At 38.5% G+C, this 15,846-nt stretch overlaps 1 protein-coding gene across 1 annotated transcript in view; it reads left to right on the plus strand.

The window, feature by feature from the left end:
* The window catches only part of ptch2 (patched 2), a 46,589-nt gene that overhangs the window by 2,572 nt on the left and 28,171 nt on the right, over positions 1 to 15,846 (plus strand). The window lies entirely within an intron of this gene.

The following is a 15,846-nucleotide window of genomic DNA, read 5'->3' on the forward strand; positions in this document are numbered from 1 at the left end:
GTTCGTTTGACATGCAATCCGAATCATGAATCAATTCGCTGAATCATTACCGTTTGAATCTTTATTTGAGGATTGAAAACAAACCAGGAAGAGAAGACAATGCTGAATAAAGTCGTAGTTTTTGTTATTTTTGGACCCAAATGTATTTTGGATGCTTCAAGAGACTCTAATTAACCCACTGATGTCTCATATGGACTACTGTGATGATGTTTTTATTCCCTTTCTGGACATGGACAGTATAGTGTGCATACACTTGCATACGCTCTCGGACTAATTATAAAATATCTTAAACTGTGTGTGAAGATGAACGGAGGTCTTACGGGTGTGGAGCTACATTAGGGAGAGGAGTTAATGACATAAATTTCATTTTTGGGTGAACTAACCCTTAAACTACGCTTCACTGATGTGAAAATGTGATTGTGGTGCCGCTGTCAGGCGATGTAGACCCAGACCTTGTGTGGGCTTCTGATATGAAGTCTGGGGATCTTTGAGCGGACGTAGACCGTGGCTTCAGGAATGCCATATCTCCTGTCACGCACACATTGCATTCTTTTTCCTAGCGCATGCAAGCCTTCTCTTGTTCTCTCCCCATCAGCCTATATTGTTTGCGGTGGGTGCTGCGCTTAATGTTTTTCTTTTTCTCCTCTTTCCCGTTTGACGTCCTTTCTGTGCACCTCACTTATCTGTGCATTTTCAGGCAGCTTTATTTGGTTTTCACACTGCCAAATTCCTTCTAAGCCCCCTAGGCTTTCGCCACACTGCTGATCCCCTGCACAGATGGGCTGTGTGTGAATCGTTAGCCATCTTTGAGGAGCTGACCCTCCCCCTCTTGCTCGCTGTGTGGTCCTTCACTATTCTTGGATTCCATTCAACAATAAAGGCACCCCCCTTTACCGAAAAAAGTGAATACAGCTGAAGTTTACCCACCTGTTTCACACTCACACACACAACATGCACACGCACAAGGGGAGGGGTTATTTTCTACATTTGTGGTTTTACTTGGAAAATAAAACGTGCTTATGTTAGCTCAGCATACACTGTAAAAAAAAACATCAGGCCGCACTTGAAAACATTAATTTTTTTTAGTTGGCCAAAGTGAATTAAATTGCATCAATTCACAGAAATTCAAATTTAGATGTGATCAGTCACTAGAAATGTTTTGAATTGGGACCTGAATTATTTTTTTATTCAGTGTAGGTTTCCTTACCAAAAGGAGGGACCATTTATATATATATATATATATATATATATATATACTTTATCCCCCCTTTTTAACAATATCATGCTTTCAAACAAGTTTATAAATAGTTTTGAAATAGGCAGAACTGTAAATGCCGCGATATATGAACTAATGCTCTCTGGTGGGAACGTTAGATGGCGTTTAAAGCAAAGGGAGTTGTCAGATGTTGGCAGTGAAATTTGTGTTTTAATGTAAAGCAGGCATAAAGCATGGGGCTCCTGGAGTGCAACGCCAAAGTGCTGAAAAGGAACGCTGTGCCTTTAAGAGGCAGTGCCTGTGTTTCTAAAGTTTCTGCCTGTGTTGTTTCCCCCAATAGCCCATTGACAAAGCTGCTCTGGGCTGAATGGGGAGTAAGTGGTATGGTAACAAGGAGAGGTTAGTTCTCACACACAGGCACACACATTCACTTCTGCACACATACACATAAAAAGTCACATGGACAAACAAAAGAGTTTTATAATAGGTCTTGTGATTGGGAATTGAATTTAAAAAGGGTTCTGGTGCTGTTAGCGACTGCTAAATAGTTGCATATATCAAGAGGGCTTTGCCAAGCCAAAACATTTGATCACAAAATGATCCTCATTTTTAAGGATAGCTCAGTTATATTTTAAATGTTGCACACATTTTATCCACAAAATGTTGTGTGTGGGGGAGCTATAAAGAATAGTAAAGGGCCTGTGGATCTCACACTTGCCCAGCTGTGCATTTTGGAGAATATAGCTCCTCGTTACTTAGCCCTGAGGCGGTGACTGTCCCTCTTTCACCCCTGCTTTAACCCCCACCCAAATGACACACAGGCCACCAAGTGTCCTCCCGGACCACCCGGACCACCCGTAATTGCTTCCGCCTTCCATCAAATGATGTGCAAAAAGCAGCAACCTTGTGTTGAGGTGTCTTATAAAAATGAACCTACAGTTTAGTCATCAGGTTTAGACATAAAACCATAAAAACATTTGAGCCACTGAAGTCAGAATGTAGAGAGATCTAACAGACCTGGACAGTTCATATCTCACTGTGTATGGTTTGGCAGGACTGTTATCTCTCTGTGACCAAGTTTTGGCATTCTAGACCAAGAATGATGATTTGTTAAGTGTAGTTTAATTCTTAAAGCGACTTGTTTGTGTAAGACTTTCTTTCTGCTGTATTTTTGAAGCATGTTCTGTTTGTACCTACAATGAATGACATTCTTCAGAATATGTTATTTCGTGTTGTTTGTCATAAAGGTTTTTTGGGGGGAGCTATCCTTTTAAATCATCGGTTAATTCTCAGGGAAAGCTTGATTTGGTTTGCCGTGTGAGGCGTGAGAAAGAGGCGATAAAATGAAATGTAGGGTGACGGTTTCGGGGGCTGGTGAGAGAAGAAACAGGTCCAGAATCTACAGCCTTAAATTACTCTGGATTTCATGTTTGCTTCCTATGTGCAGTGTCGGATTGCAGAGGGGAATTCGTTTGGAGAATTAAAAGAGCGATTGAGAAAGTTGTGTTTTCAAAGAAGCTGGTTTCTGACACCAAAGTGAGAAGTGGCACATCTTGCTTTAATTGTGCGGATTTTAATATCTGATTGAGTTTTGAGTGAAGGATGAGGAAAGCTGACTATCACTGTGGGGCGAAAAAAGCAGACTTTGATATGTGATTATATGCTTGAGTAATGCTGGCCTCCCTAAAGGATTGTTGGCATTTAACGGTCATTGCAAAAATGTGTATCGGGCTAAACAAACGGCAAACTTTTTCAAACAGACGGACATCTTTATGTTCTCATATACAGCCGTAACTTAATTTTTCTCATCCGTTTTGACACGATTTCGGTGCACTTGACAGACGTGTACACACAGACAAGCTGTCCAAACATTAGTCCGATGTGTGCAGGGATATCTGGGTAGCAGGCCCGCTTGAGTTTTACAAAGCCAACAGGCAGCAGAAGAGAGGAATAAAGAACATATACACATTGCATGAATGACCTTCAGGTAGACTGAACCCAGAATTTACACAGACACATGTGGACCGGTCAGTGTTAAGAGCAGTTATCTAAACAAAAAAAGAAAGAAATGTGAGGTAAATGCAATAATTCATTAGAAAACACACAGTCTTCCAGTCCTGGTGCTGGATTCAAGAGAAAGAAAGCTCTATGAGGCATTATTGGAGGTGAATGGAGAACCACAGCACCCCAGCTACATAAATAAACTCTAACTGCTGAGACTTAGACCTCACCAGTAGAAAGTACAAACAAGGCCAGAGTCAACCTGGGTCAGTTGAAAATGTTTACTTCAACCCCACACCCCACACAGGCCAGCCCCCATTACTCAAGGACAGCCATACGAACTCAATGCATCCCTTCTCAGAGTTTAGCAACTTTCTACCCCAAATTAGAGCATTGCCAATTAGGTCTTCACTCACTCAGCCAGGGTTTTCATTCTCTCAACCTAATCAGTTTGTTTGGCATTGAGAAAAGGTTCTATATACACTAAAAAAATTCTGAGTAAAAAACAACCCAATGTTAGGTCAAATATGGACAAACCCAGCAGTTGGGTTGTTTTAACCCAGCGATTGGGTTGTCTTAAGCAAATATTTAACTCAACCGCAGGACGAAAACAACCCAATTGCTGGGTTAGTCCATATTTGATCCAACATTGAGTTAAAACAACCCAGCATTTTTTAGAGTGTAGAACCTTAAAAGGTTCTATCAGCGCTACGTATTTGGAACCCCTAAAAGGTTCTATATAGAACCCTTTTTAAGTGCCAAAAGAGTTCTTTCTTGTGATTATAGAACCTTTTACACTCTAAAAAATGCTGGGTTGTTTTAACCCAATGTTGGGTCAAATATGGACTAACCCAGCAATTGGGTTGTTTAAACCCAGTAATTGGGTTGTATTAATCCCACGGTTGGGTGAAAAATTTGCTTAAAACAACCCAACTGCTGGGTTAGTCCATATTTGAACCAACATTGGGTTGTTTTTTACTCAGAATTTTTTAGAGTGTAGCATAAAAGTTCAACTCCAAAGAACCTTTTATGCTAAAAAGGTTCTGTAAGGACAAGAAAGAAACCTTTTGGCACTTAAAAAGGGTTCTATAGGCCTATAGAAACTCTTAGGGGTTCCAAATACACTCCAATGGGTTAAATATAACTTGGTTAACTTAAGCAAATATTTAACTTGGGTTAAATATTTGCTTAAAGCAACCCAATTGCGGGGTTAGTCCATATTTGACCCAACACTGGGTTGCTTTTTACCCAGAATTGTTTTCGAGTGTACGTAGCGCTGATAGAACCTTTTCTTCTGAGAGTGTTGGGTGGTTAAGAACATGATGCAGTTCCAGAGGTTGTTTGTGCAGAACACGTTTCATATCTAAGGTCGAGAGGCACATCGAGGTCTAACTCCCATGACAGAAGTGCTAGGGTACACCTTTCTGTTTATATTCTTAAGCTAATGTTACTAGAACAACACCAGTGGAGGCAGGGGGAGTCCAGACACCCAAGAAGTTGCCCCTCTTGCTGCCTGATTCAGACAGTATTTCTTACATTCAGTCCAATGAGGGTCATTCTCTTTGATCCATGCCAAAAAAAAAAAAAAAGAAACTGGTCACTTTTTGCATGGAAAAAAGTCTCCTTTTTGTCCTCCTCAACACTTTGTCCTTTTGGTTAGGGTAAAAAAAAAACATTTTCTTGGTACGTGGTGGAAAAGAAATGGGTTCTGGGCTCAATAAATTCATTTCCAGTTTGAATGAAACCAGCAACGTGGAAAAATTTTGCCTTTCACCACGGGATGAATGTATGTTTCAACCACACATTAAGCTGCATTAGCAGCCAGTGGAGTGCCTAATGTGGGTATTTTTCACAGCAGCCAACACTAGGGCTGATTAGCATAATTAGTACAGGGAAGGCTATACATATGGAAATGGCGAGGACCTAAATGCCAGAACCGGTGGAAATTTATGTCAATGCTGACAGAAGTATCAGGTCTGAATAGGTGCTAGCTCAAGCATAGTTTTAGCAATCGTGATTTGTTTTTGATATTTATACCTGAGTTACAGTGTATGATGTGTATTCGTTTTATATATTTATAAGCGATATGTGAAAGGGATGCACAGGAAGACATGCAAGTGCACTCTAAAAAAGTGCTGGGTTAAAAACAACCCAAGTTGGGTTGAAAATGGACAAACCCAGAAATTGGGTTGTTGAACCCAGTGAATGGGCCCATTCAAACAACCCAATTTCTGGGTTTGTCCATGTTTAACCCAACTTGGGTTGTTTTTAACCCAGCATTTTTTAGAGTGTATGCATTTCACACAGACAAAGCTCCCACTCTTTAGCATTGTTTTATCTGCTGAGAAAAAAACAAGTGAGTTTCTCTCTTAATGTTTTTACTGTTTGTTGGGAAACAACTGAACGTGACTGAAAATTAGGCTGACAAAGACCTGCATTGAGTCTCTTGGTGGCTTTGAGTTAGCGCTCATAGAAGTGGACCAGTCTCCATCTGCCACTGTATTGGGGTGAAATGGGGTGGTTCTCTCAGTCATGGTCAAGCCATTGAGACTCCTCGTGATTAAGAGTTGCAGTGAAGCTGAAATGTTGAAAAAGATTTGCGCTTGAGCCAAATCTATCCTTCTTGTCTATATAATGTGTCTGTAAAGAAGAGGAAGAAAAAAAAAATCAAACAAAGAGCTTGGAATGGACATTATGGGGGCTTGACGGGACCAAGGCGAAAGAGCTGGACCGGCTTGTTTTGTTCTGGGTGGTTTCATACACTAATGTGTGTGGGAGAAAATGAGAAAACAGAAAGAGAGAATGAATGTGTGTATGCGAGAGTGTGTGTGCGTGGGCACGCACTGGCACCCGGCTGTGTATCAGTGCTCTTTGGTTTACTTGGGTGGTGAAAACAGGTAAAAATGTCTCTTTCAGCTCTGTTCCTTGTGGGACTTCCTCCAGAACAGCGTGAGTCCTTTCAGAAGCCTCTTAATCCCTCTAATCTGGCCCACAACACTTTGAAGGTGGCCTGTCCTAATGGAGAAAGCGCTCCGTTTCAGACCTGGCTGCGTATTGCTTCTGCGCCACATTCAAATGCTTATTGTCACCTTGGGGAAATTTAGTTTGCAATTTTTTCCACATGCGTAATCGCAACACAAACGAACATCATAAGACTATAAACATATAAACAATAAGACTGTATATATATATATATATATATATATATATATATATATATATATATATATATATATATATATATATATATATATATATATATATATATATAATCATCACTGAGACCCGCTCAGTAGACACTACAAAAACACTATTTTTCATTTTTATTTCATTCATAAAAGATTTTCTCCCCCGATTTTTAAAAAACACTGCGACCTGATGGTAGTTTCTCAAACTCATTGAACAGAGGATGCCTATTATCTAATATAATTTTAATGGATTTATTTTATACAGCTCACTTTATTATTTTTATTATTTTTTTTTTATTATTATTATCTTTACAACTGTTTTAACTATGCTAGTTTTTAATTTTTTATTCGTCCACATGGTATTCTTTTTTTCTCATGCATATGTTACGACTATTTGAATTAATTTCTATGTAAAGCACTTTAAATTGCTAATGTGCTATACAAATAAACTTGCCTTGCCTTGCTTTAGTACGATGTCTGGTTTGATATATTTGTTCTAAGCCTGACAGCAGAATGCCAGTTAGCTTACCTGCTGTACTTCCTCAGTTAAACCTCCTATTCTTGCTCCCCTTTATGGATCAATATGGTAATTTGCTTATTTTAAGCAAAAACTCTCTTAATTTTGAGTATTTTTCCCCCAAAACAAGACAATTACTTTTGCTTGTCTAGTAAATACTTCTTGTTTTAAGAATTTTTAGATGTTTGGTCTAGAAATACTGGAATAAGAAAAGCATTTTTTGCAGTGTAGGCCGAGCCAGGATGGACATGAATGAGATTGGAGATGACAGGGTCCACTGGCGGGGTGACGCTGGGGTGCAAGGGCCTTCTTCTCCATAGTTAATTACATGTCACTTTCCAGACTGCCCAGTGGGAGGGAAGCCCTCACACCAGCTCATTTTACTGGTTTGCTCCTGGGTGGGACCTTGAGTAGGGCTGCACAATTAATCGAATTTGTAATCGTGATTACAATTACGGATGTCTCAATTATCTAATCGATCAATAAAATGTAATGCAATCGTAAGTTAATGTGTTTTTTCTTCCTACATGATATCCCTTTGTTTAATTGTTATTTTTACTATAACATAATACCATGCATATTTTACTTTTTTTTATTTAAAGAAACCAAACCAATGGACTGTTTTCAGCTTGTTTCCTTTTATAAAACAATATGGCATGCAGTCGCTTAAAACTATGTTATAAAGCGATTCAAAACTTCATTCAATGTAAATTGTGATAATCGTAATTTATAATCGCAATTACAATTTCAGGGGAATAATCTACAGTTATGATTTTTGTCTTAATCGTGCAGCCCTAACCTTAAGACAAGCTTGCTAGCATTGTGTCTCAGCCAGTTAGTGCAGACTGTACATGAGCCTCAGCTTTGTATGTGTTCGACAGTATTGAGTATCTGCTGTACAACTATCTAATGTGTGAGACTTTGAGGCTGTTTCCTTTCTGGATATGTTGTTAACATCGGTCAGACCTCCTCATTGATAATTGGCCTGTGATGGTAATGTCACCCCCAAGGCTGTGAAAAATGAAGGATGGGCTTCTTCTAAAAGTGTACACTCTTAAAAATAAGGGTTCTTAAATGGTTGTTTTGCAGGGTGAATGGTCTCTGAAGAACCTTTAATATCTAAAGAACCTTTCCATTGCACGAAAGGTTCTTTGTAGTGCATAAAAAGGTACTTTAGACTATAAAATGGTTAGAACAAATGGCTCTTTAAATAACCTTTCACAAAACGGTTCTTTGGGGAACCAAAAATGGTTCTTCTGTGGCATCACTGTGAAAACCCATTTTTGGTTCTTCCTGGCACCTTTATTTTTAAGGGTGTACGTTCTGCATTGGAGTATTGCTGGATCAAAACCACACAACACCTTTATGCTGCCTTCACTTTGCTGTCACTTTGATTTTTTTGATCTACATAAAAGCTTTCACAACCATGGACCTCTCTACCCCGTTCCAGCAGCTCAAAGCAAAGATTAATACTTTAAAATCCCCCCAAGGCGTCTTGTGTTTGACAGTTCTAGCTGTTCATCTCAAATCGATATCCCAGATCACTCTTGTGCATCACGGCTCTTTTCTCCACCCTCCTTGCGTTGAAAAAAAGGCTTTTCTTACTTAGTATTTTTATGTTTCTAGTCAAAATTTCGCAAAGTTCTTATATTAAGAAATATTTACTACACAAGGAAAATGATTGTCTTGTTTTGGGAGAAAATAACTTAAAATTAAGAGAGTTTTTGCTTAAAATAGGCGAACTAATCTGCCAGTGCACTCTCAGAAAAAAAGGTACAGTGCTGTCACTGGGGCGGTGCCCTAAGGTACAAAAGTGATAAAGGTACATCTTTGCACCTTACACACCACCTAAACCGTTCATATTAGTACTTTAAGAGTGCGATATTAGTACCTTTTTGGTTTTGTACCTTAGGTTACCGCCCCAGTGACAGCAATGTACCTTTTTTCTGTGGGGTGAGCAAAATAATGATGTTTTAAGATTATTTTTCTCACCCCATTGGCAGATTATTTATCTTATTTTAATTAAAAACTCTCTTAATTATGAGTTATTTTCCCCAAAACAAGACAATTACTTTTGCTTGTCTAGTAAATACTTCTTCTTTTAAGAATTTTTTGATGTTTAGACTAGAAACAAGACAAAAATACTAAGTAAGAAAAGCGTTTTTTGCAGTGAAGGCGTCTTGTGTTTGACAGTTCTAGCTGCTCATCTCAAATGTATATCCCAGATCACTCTTGTGCATCAGGTTTTTTTCTGCACCCTCCTTGCGTTGTGTTTCTGGCTGTGAAAGTATGTGCGTGCCTGTCTCTTTAAGTGTACAGCAGCAGTGAGCCGAGAGAACAGAGCAAAGCTCCATCTGGAGGGTGGCTGAGCGGCGGGGCCCACTCGGGCCTCTAGCTGGGTGGTCCAGATGGGAGGAACCAGACACAAATAGCTATAATTTACTTCAGGAGCCCCTGTAATTACAGGCCCAAGGATTGGAGCTCAATTCCTGCAGATGCCTGAATGCATTAAATATGAACATGCTGTCTGTATATCGACACAAATGCGTGTTTGCGTTTTGCAAATGGATACAGCCTTCAGATTTAGGCCGCCACATTTTTTGAAGTAATGTGTTTGTGTGACCTGCATGTCAGATAGCTGCATGAATGGAAGCAGGAGGTTGAATGTTTGCATGCTTAAAGTTGTAAGCTTCAGGGCAAATCACATGGAATTTATATTTGTGGTGCAATTTCTTTGTTTCTATTCAGCTGTAAGCCACTTACAAAGCTGCGGGCTACCCTGACAACACAAGTACTACTCTCTCTCTCTCTCTCTCTCTCTCTCTCTCTCTCTCTCTCTCTCTCTCTCTCTCTCTCTCTCTCTCTCTCTCTCTCTCTCCTCTCTCTCTCTCTCTCCCTCTCTCTCTCTCTCTCTCTCTCTCTCTCCCTCTCTCTCTCTCTCTCTCTCTCTCTCTCTCTCTCTCTCTCTCTCTCTCTCTCTCTCTCTCTCTCTCTCTCTCTCTCTCTGTGCGCATGTGCGGGCGTTTGTTGAGTTGATTGAGTGGTGAGTGCGTGGTCTTTTCGTGCCCGCTGTGGCTTTAAAAGATTATTTCTTTTTCTTATTTTTCTTTTTTTTTGTTATTTGTTATTTGGGCAAAAGGTTTATGTTGGTGTAAATTTTACAGAGAAGCCTAGTTAGAGCGCCTAAATCAGTCTTTGTACTGAGAGGCATGGCGACTCATGGAGCTAATGATCTAGATTCACTCACGCGGCGCCACGGAGTGAAGGTGGTGGCTGCGGGGAGTGTGGAAGAGTGTAGTGTGGCGGTTGGTGATGTGGTGGGGCATGAATGTGTCTTAGCGGCGTCTAAAATGAACAACTCAATTGTGCTGTTTTTGAGTACAGTAGATAAAGCAAATGAAGTGGTTGGAAAGGGAATAAACCTGCGTGGTTTATTTACCCCGGTACTACCTCTTTCTACCCCTGCTAAAAAAGTCACAATTTCTAATGTACCCCCTTTTATTAAGGATGAGATGCTGACTAAGGAGTTGTCACGCTTTGGAAAATTGATTGCTCCCATAAAAAAGATCGCGATAGGGAGTAAATTGGGGTTGGTGAAACATGTAGTGTCGTTCAGACGATTTACGTATATGATACTGAACGGAAATAGAACTGATCTTGACTTAAATTTTAAATTTAAGGTGGATGATTTTGATTACACAGTTTTTGTTACTACAAACACGATGAGGTGTTTTGGTTGTGGCAAGTCTGGTCACTTGATCCGTGGGTGTCCAGAAAGCATCGCTCATCACAGTGAGCAGAATGATGGCGTTAAAGATAACACAGCGCAAAACGAAGACGGAGAAGTCGCCAGTACTTCTAATGCGCTGACTTCTAATGGTCCAACGTTAGTTTCACCAGACGAAAATGTTGAATCTGACCAGACAAGACAAACTGTAGAAGTTGATGAAAGAAACGCCAAAATATCTGACATTGTAGAGAGTGTTGATTGCAATAGAAATGATGGTGTTGAGGTTTTGGAAACAACGCAAACATGTTTTATATCTGAGTTGCAAGAGAGTGTAATTCAAAATGAAAACATGTTAATGGACATGGATCAGGTTGTTTTCAAAACACCCCTGAAGAGGAAAAAAAATGATAAGGGGGTGGTTTTGAAACAGGCCAGAAAGAACCAAGAAGAGAATAGGGTGGATAATGAGAGTAGTGAGAGCGAGTGCTCTGATTCAAATGTCTCAGTTTGCTCTCAATCTAGTTGGTCATGTTTTGAATATGGAGTGGATGAGATTAAAAAGTTTTTGAAAGTGACCAAAAATATGAGAGGAGTGAAAATTGATGAATATTTTCCAGATCTCAAAAGACTTCTGGAAAATATTAGGTGTTCAATGAATGAGGGTAGATTTTCAGATAAAGAAGTATATCGTTTAAAGAAAATTGTCACAAAAATTCAACTCCAATTGACTAATGATGATGAAATGGTTTAGTTATGCCCTAATTGCATGTATTGCTCTCTGTAGTGTAGTTTCTTTTTCCTTTTTAATGATGAGTGACATTCGCATTGCATCTTTAAATGTGAATGGGGCTAGAGACTGCAGAAAGAGAGCACAAATATATGAAGTATTAAATCAGAATAAAATTGATGTCCTGTTTTTACAGGAGACACATAGTGATGGGAAAAATGCAATTGAATGGGCTAAGGAATGGGGAGGTCTTCTTTTTCTGAGCCATAATACTTCAATCAGTGGGGGGGTTGCAGTTTTGTTTAACAAAAATTTTGCTCCCTCATCCTTTTCAGTCGAGGAGATTGTAAAAGGTAGATGTATGAAGATTAAAGCTGAATTTGAAGATCATGTTTTTGCTTTTATTTGTGTATATGCACCAACCTCACAGATAGAAAGAATGTTGTTTTTAGATAAACTGAATACAGTAATAGAAAAGTGTGATAATGAGTTTTTGGTATTGGGAGGGGATTTTAATTGTGTTGAAAGAAACATAGATCGAAATCATGTAGAGCCACATATGGCTTCACGTCGAAAATTGATACAAATTATAGAAACGAATGAGCTTTGTGATGTATGGAGAAATTTTAATCATGATGTTAAACAATACACATGGACACATGCTCGCGACAATTTGTTGTCAATGGCACGTTTAGATAGATTTTATGTCTTCAAACATCACCTTAGTTTCTGTACAAATAGCTCAATTATTCCAGTCGGTTTCTCTGATCATGGTATGGTTGTGTGTAGAATGTTTATTAGTTCTGTTAAGTTAAATAGTTCTTACTGGCATTTTAATGTGACATTGTTGTCTGATTTACAGTTTAAAGATGTTTTTAAGTTTTTTTGGGAGTCTTTTAAAGAACAAAAAGATCAATTTTCCTCTTTACAAGAATGGTGGGATATTGGGAAAGTAAATATTAGGCAATTATGTCAACAATATACTCTAAATGTCACAAAAAATTTAACTCAGTCTATAAAGAAGCTAGAAGATGAAATTTTAAGAATTCAAGTTTTAATTCAAGAAACAGGAAATCAAGACCATTTAGACTCTCTTATTATGAAAAGATCAGCTTTGTCTGATTTTTATAAAAGAAAGGCACAAGGGGCATTGGTCAGATCACGTTTCCAGAATGTGGAGCAGATGGATGTTCCATCAAAGTTTTTTTTCGGATTAGAAAAAAAGAATGGACAAAGACGGTATATACAGAATTTACGCTCTGAAGCTGGGGTTCTGTTATCAGACCCAGTTGAAATTAGAAAAAGAGCAGTAACATTTTATAAAAATCTTTATAGTTCTGATTATAGGACAGATCAAGATGGTGAGACTGTTTTCTTTGAAGATCTTCCAAAAATTTCTGAAAATGACAATGTAAAACTTAGTAAAACTATTACCTTAATAGAATTGTATGAAGCCCTCCAGAGTATGCAAAATGGGAAAGTCCCAGGTATAGATGGGATTCCTTTTGAATTTTATAAATCATACTGGAGTATTATAGGCGAAGATTTGCTTGCAGTTCTAAGGGATAGTTTAGTTTGTGGTTCTTTACCCCTGAGTAGTCGGAGAGCAGTTCTTACTCTTATCCCAAAGAAGGGAGATTTGAGTGATATTAAAAATTGGAGACCGGTGTCATTATTATGTTCTGACTATAAAATACTGTCTAAAGTATTGGCGATTAGGTTAGGGAAAGTGTTAGATGATATAATTAGTCCTGACCAATCCTACTGTGTGCCTGGAAGATCTATATTTGATAACATTTTTTTAATTAGAGATCTGATGGATTTTTCAAAGATTTGTGGTGTAAATTTTGGCTTGATTTCCATTGATCAAGAAAAGGCATTTGACCGTGTAGAGCATGATTATTTATGGAAAACTTTAGATGCCTTTGGTTTTAATTCAGTTTTTAAAGGTTATATTAAATTATTATATAATGATATTGAGAGTATGTTGAAAATTAATGGTGGCTTGTGTGTTCCTTTTAAAGTTCAGCGTGGAGTAAGGCAAGGTTGTTCTTTATCAGGTATCCTTTACACATTGGCAATAGAACCACTTTTGCACAGATTAAGACGGGTTTTAAAAGGCCTTACACTGAAGAACTGTGAAAGTACTTTTGTTTTATCAGCTTATGCTGATGACGTTATTGTAATTGTGAAAGAGGAAAATGATGTGAATATTTTAATGAAAGCGTTGGAAGATTTTGAAATGATATCAGCTGCAAAAGTAAATTGGTTAAAAAGTGAAGCTGTTTTGGTGGGTGAGTGGCTAACAGTGACCCCCAAACTCCCTGATGGTCTGATATGGAAAAAAGACGGTTTAAAGTATTTGGGAGTTTATTTGGGAGATGAGTCTTTTCAATCAAAAAATTGGGAAGGAATGATTGAGAAAATAAAGGGTCGCTTGGATAAATGGAATTGGATTAAGAAAATTTTGTCTTATAGGGGTCGAGCCCTTATTGTTAATAATCTTGTTGCCTCATCTCTTTGGCATCGGCTGACATGTGTTGACCCGCCACTATGTTTTCTTGCTAAGATCCAAGCGATGTTGATAGACTTCTTCTGGGATAAGATGCACTGGGTGGTCCATAACATCTTGTACCTACCAAAGGATGAAGGTGGACAAGGTCTTGTGCACTTACAAAGCAGGACAGCAACCTTTCGAGTACAGTTTGTACAACGTTTCCTGACAGGCCCAGAGTCTGTAAGTTGGAGACCAGTGGCAAGTGCTATTTTAAAAACTGCTGCAGATCTAAGTCTGGACAAATCCTTATTTTTAACAGATCCAAACATTTTAAATGTGGAGAAATTTCCAATTTTTTATCGGAATCTTTTCAAAGTATGGAGTCTTTTTAAACTCCAAAGGGTAATCAATCCCACATCCTTGTACTGGCTTCTGGAAGAGCCATTAATTTATGGTGCAAGACTGGACATAACAAATGCATCAGTTTCATTGACTGAAGCCTTTATAAAGGCTAGAGTGGTGACTCTTCGTCAACTAATAAGTCTGGCAGGACCAGATTTTATTAAGGTGAATGCAGTGACAATACAGATGGGATTTAGATCTGATCGAATGATTGAAAAACTACTACAAAAGTTACAGACTCTTCTTACAGTAGAAGAGACCGATCTCCTCCGAAAATATTGTCTGGGAGAAATTACTCCCAATGATAAAGATGTTTTTCCAAAGTTGATGATTTCACCTAATTTAGAGGAGGATGGTGGAGTTTTTCTTGAATCAGAAAAATTAATGGACATGGACTTTGAAAAAGTAAATGGAAAGAAATTGTACAAGTCATGTGTGAAATGTTTGAACGAAAAAGCACTATATGGGAAAATTGATACACCTTGGCGAAATGTTTTGGGTTTGGATGATGTTGTTAAGCCAAATTGGAGAACATTTTACAAGCCACCATTAGTTAAAAAAATTGGAGATTTGCAGTGGAGGATTTTACATTGTATTGTTGCTGTAAATGCTTTTATATCTGTGTTGAATCCTAATGTAAGCCATGAATGCCCTTTTTGCTCACAGAGGGAGACTGTTTTTCATGTTTTTATGCATTGTAATAGACTTAAACCTTTATTTGAGGTTTTACAAAATTTGTTTAGGTTTTTTGATGAAGAATTTTCAATGCATACTTTTATTTTTGGTGTTAAATATACAAAGACACGTCAGAGAGAGTTTCAATTGTTAAATTTTGTGTTGGGCAAAAGTAAAATGGCAATATACATGAGTAGGAAAGATAAAATTGAACAAAATCAGGATTTTAATCTTGTGTCCATTTTCGGTGCCATGGTTAGATCAAGATTGCTAATTGATTTTAGTTTTTATAAAGCTATTTCATGTGTTGCAATGTTTGAGGATGTTTGGTGTTATGGAGGGGCATTGTGCTCTGTTGTAGATGATAATCTTTATTTTACTCAATTTGTGTAATTTTTTTAAATAGTAGTTTTTAATGTTTTTCTGTGGAAATCATTTGTAATAAAGGTGTTTTCAAATTCAATTCTCTCTCTCTCTCTCTCTCTCTCTCTCTCTCTCTCTCTCTCTCTCTCTCTCTCGCTCTCTCTCACACACACTCACAATCACACACACACACACACACACACACACACACACACACACACACACACACACACACACACACACTCTAACGCCCTCTCTCTCTCACACACACACACACACACACACACACACACACACACACACACACACACACACACACACACACACACACACACACACTCTAACGCACTCTCTCTCTCACACACGCACACACATACTCTCTCTCTCTCTCTCTCTCTCTCTCTCTCTCTCTCTCTCTCTCTCTCTCTCCCTCTCTCTCTCTCTCTCTCTCTCTCTCTCTCTCTCGCTCTCTCTCACACACACTCACAATCACACACAATCACACACACACACACACACACACACACACA

Source organism: Pseudorasbora parva, chromosome 9 (assembly GCF_024679245.1).
Source record: "Pseudorasbora parva isolate DD20220531a chromosome 9, ASM2467924v1, whole genome shotgun sequence".
In the NCBI taxonomy this organism is placed as follows: domain Eukaryota; kingdom Metazoa; phylum Chordata; class Actinopteri; order Cypriniformes; family Gobionidae; genus Pseudorasbora; species Pseudorasbora parva.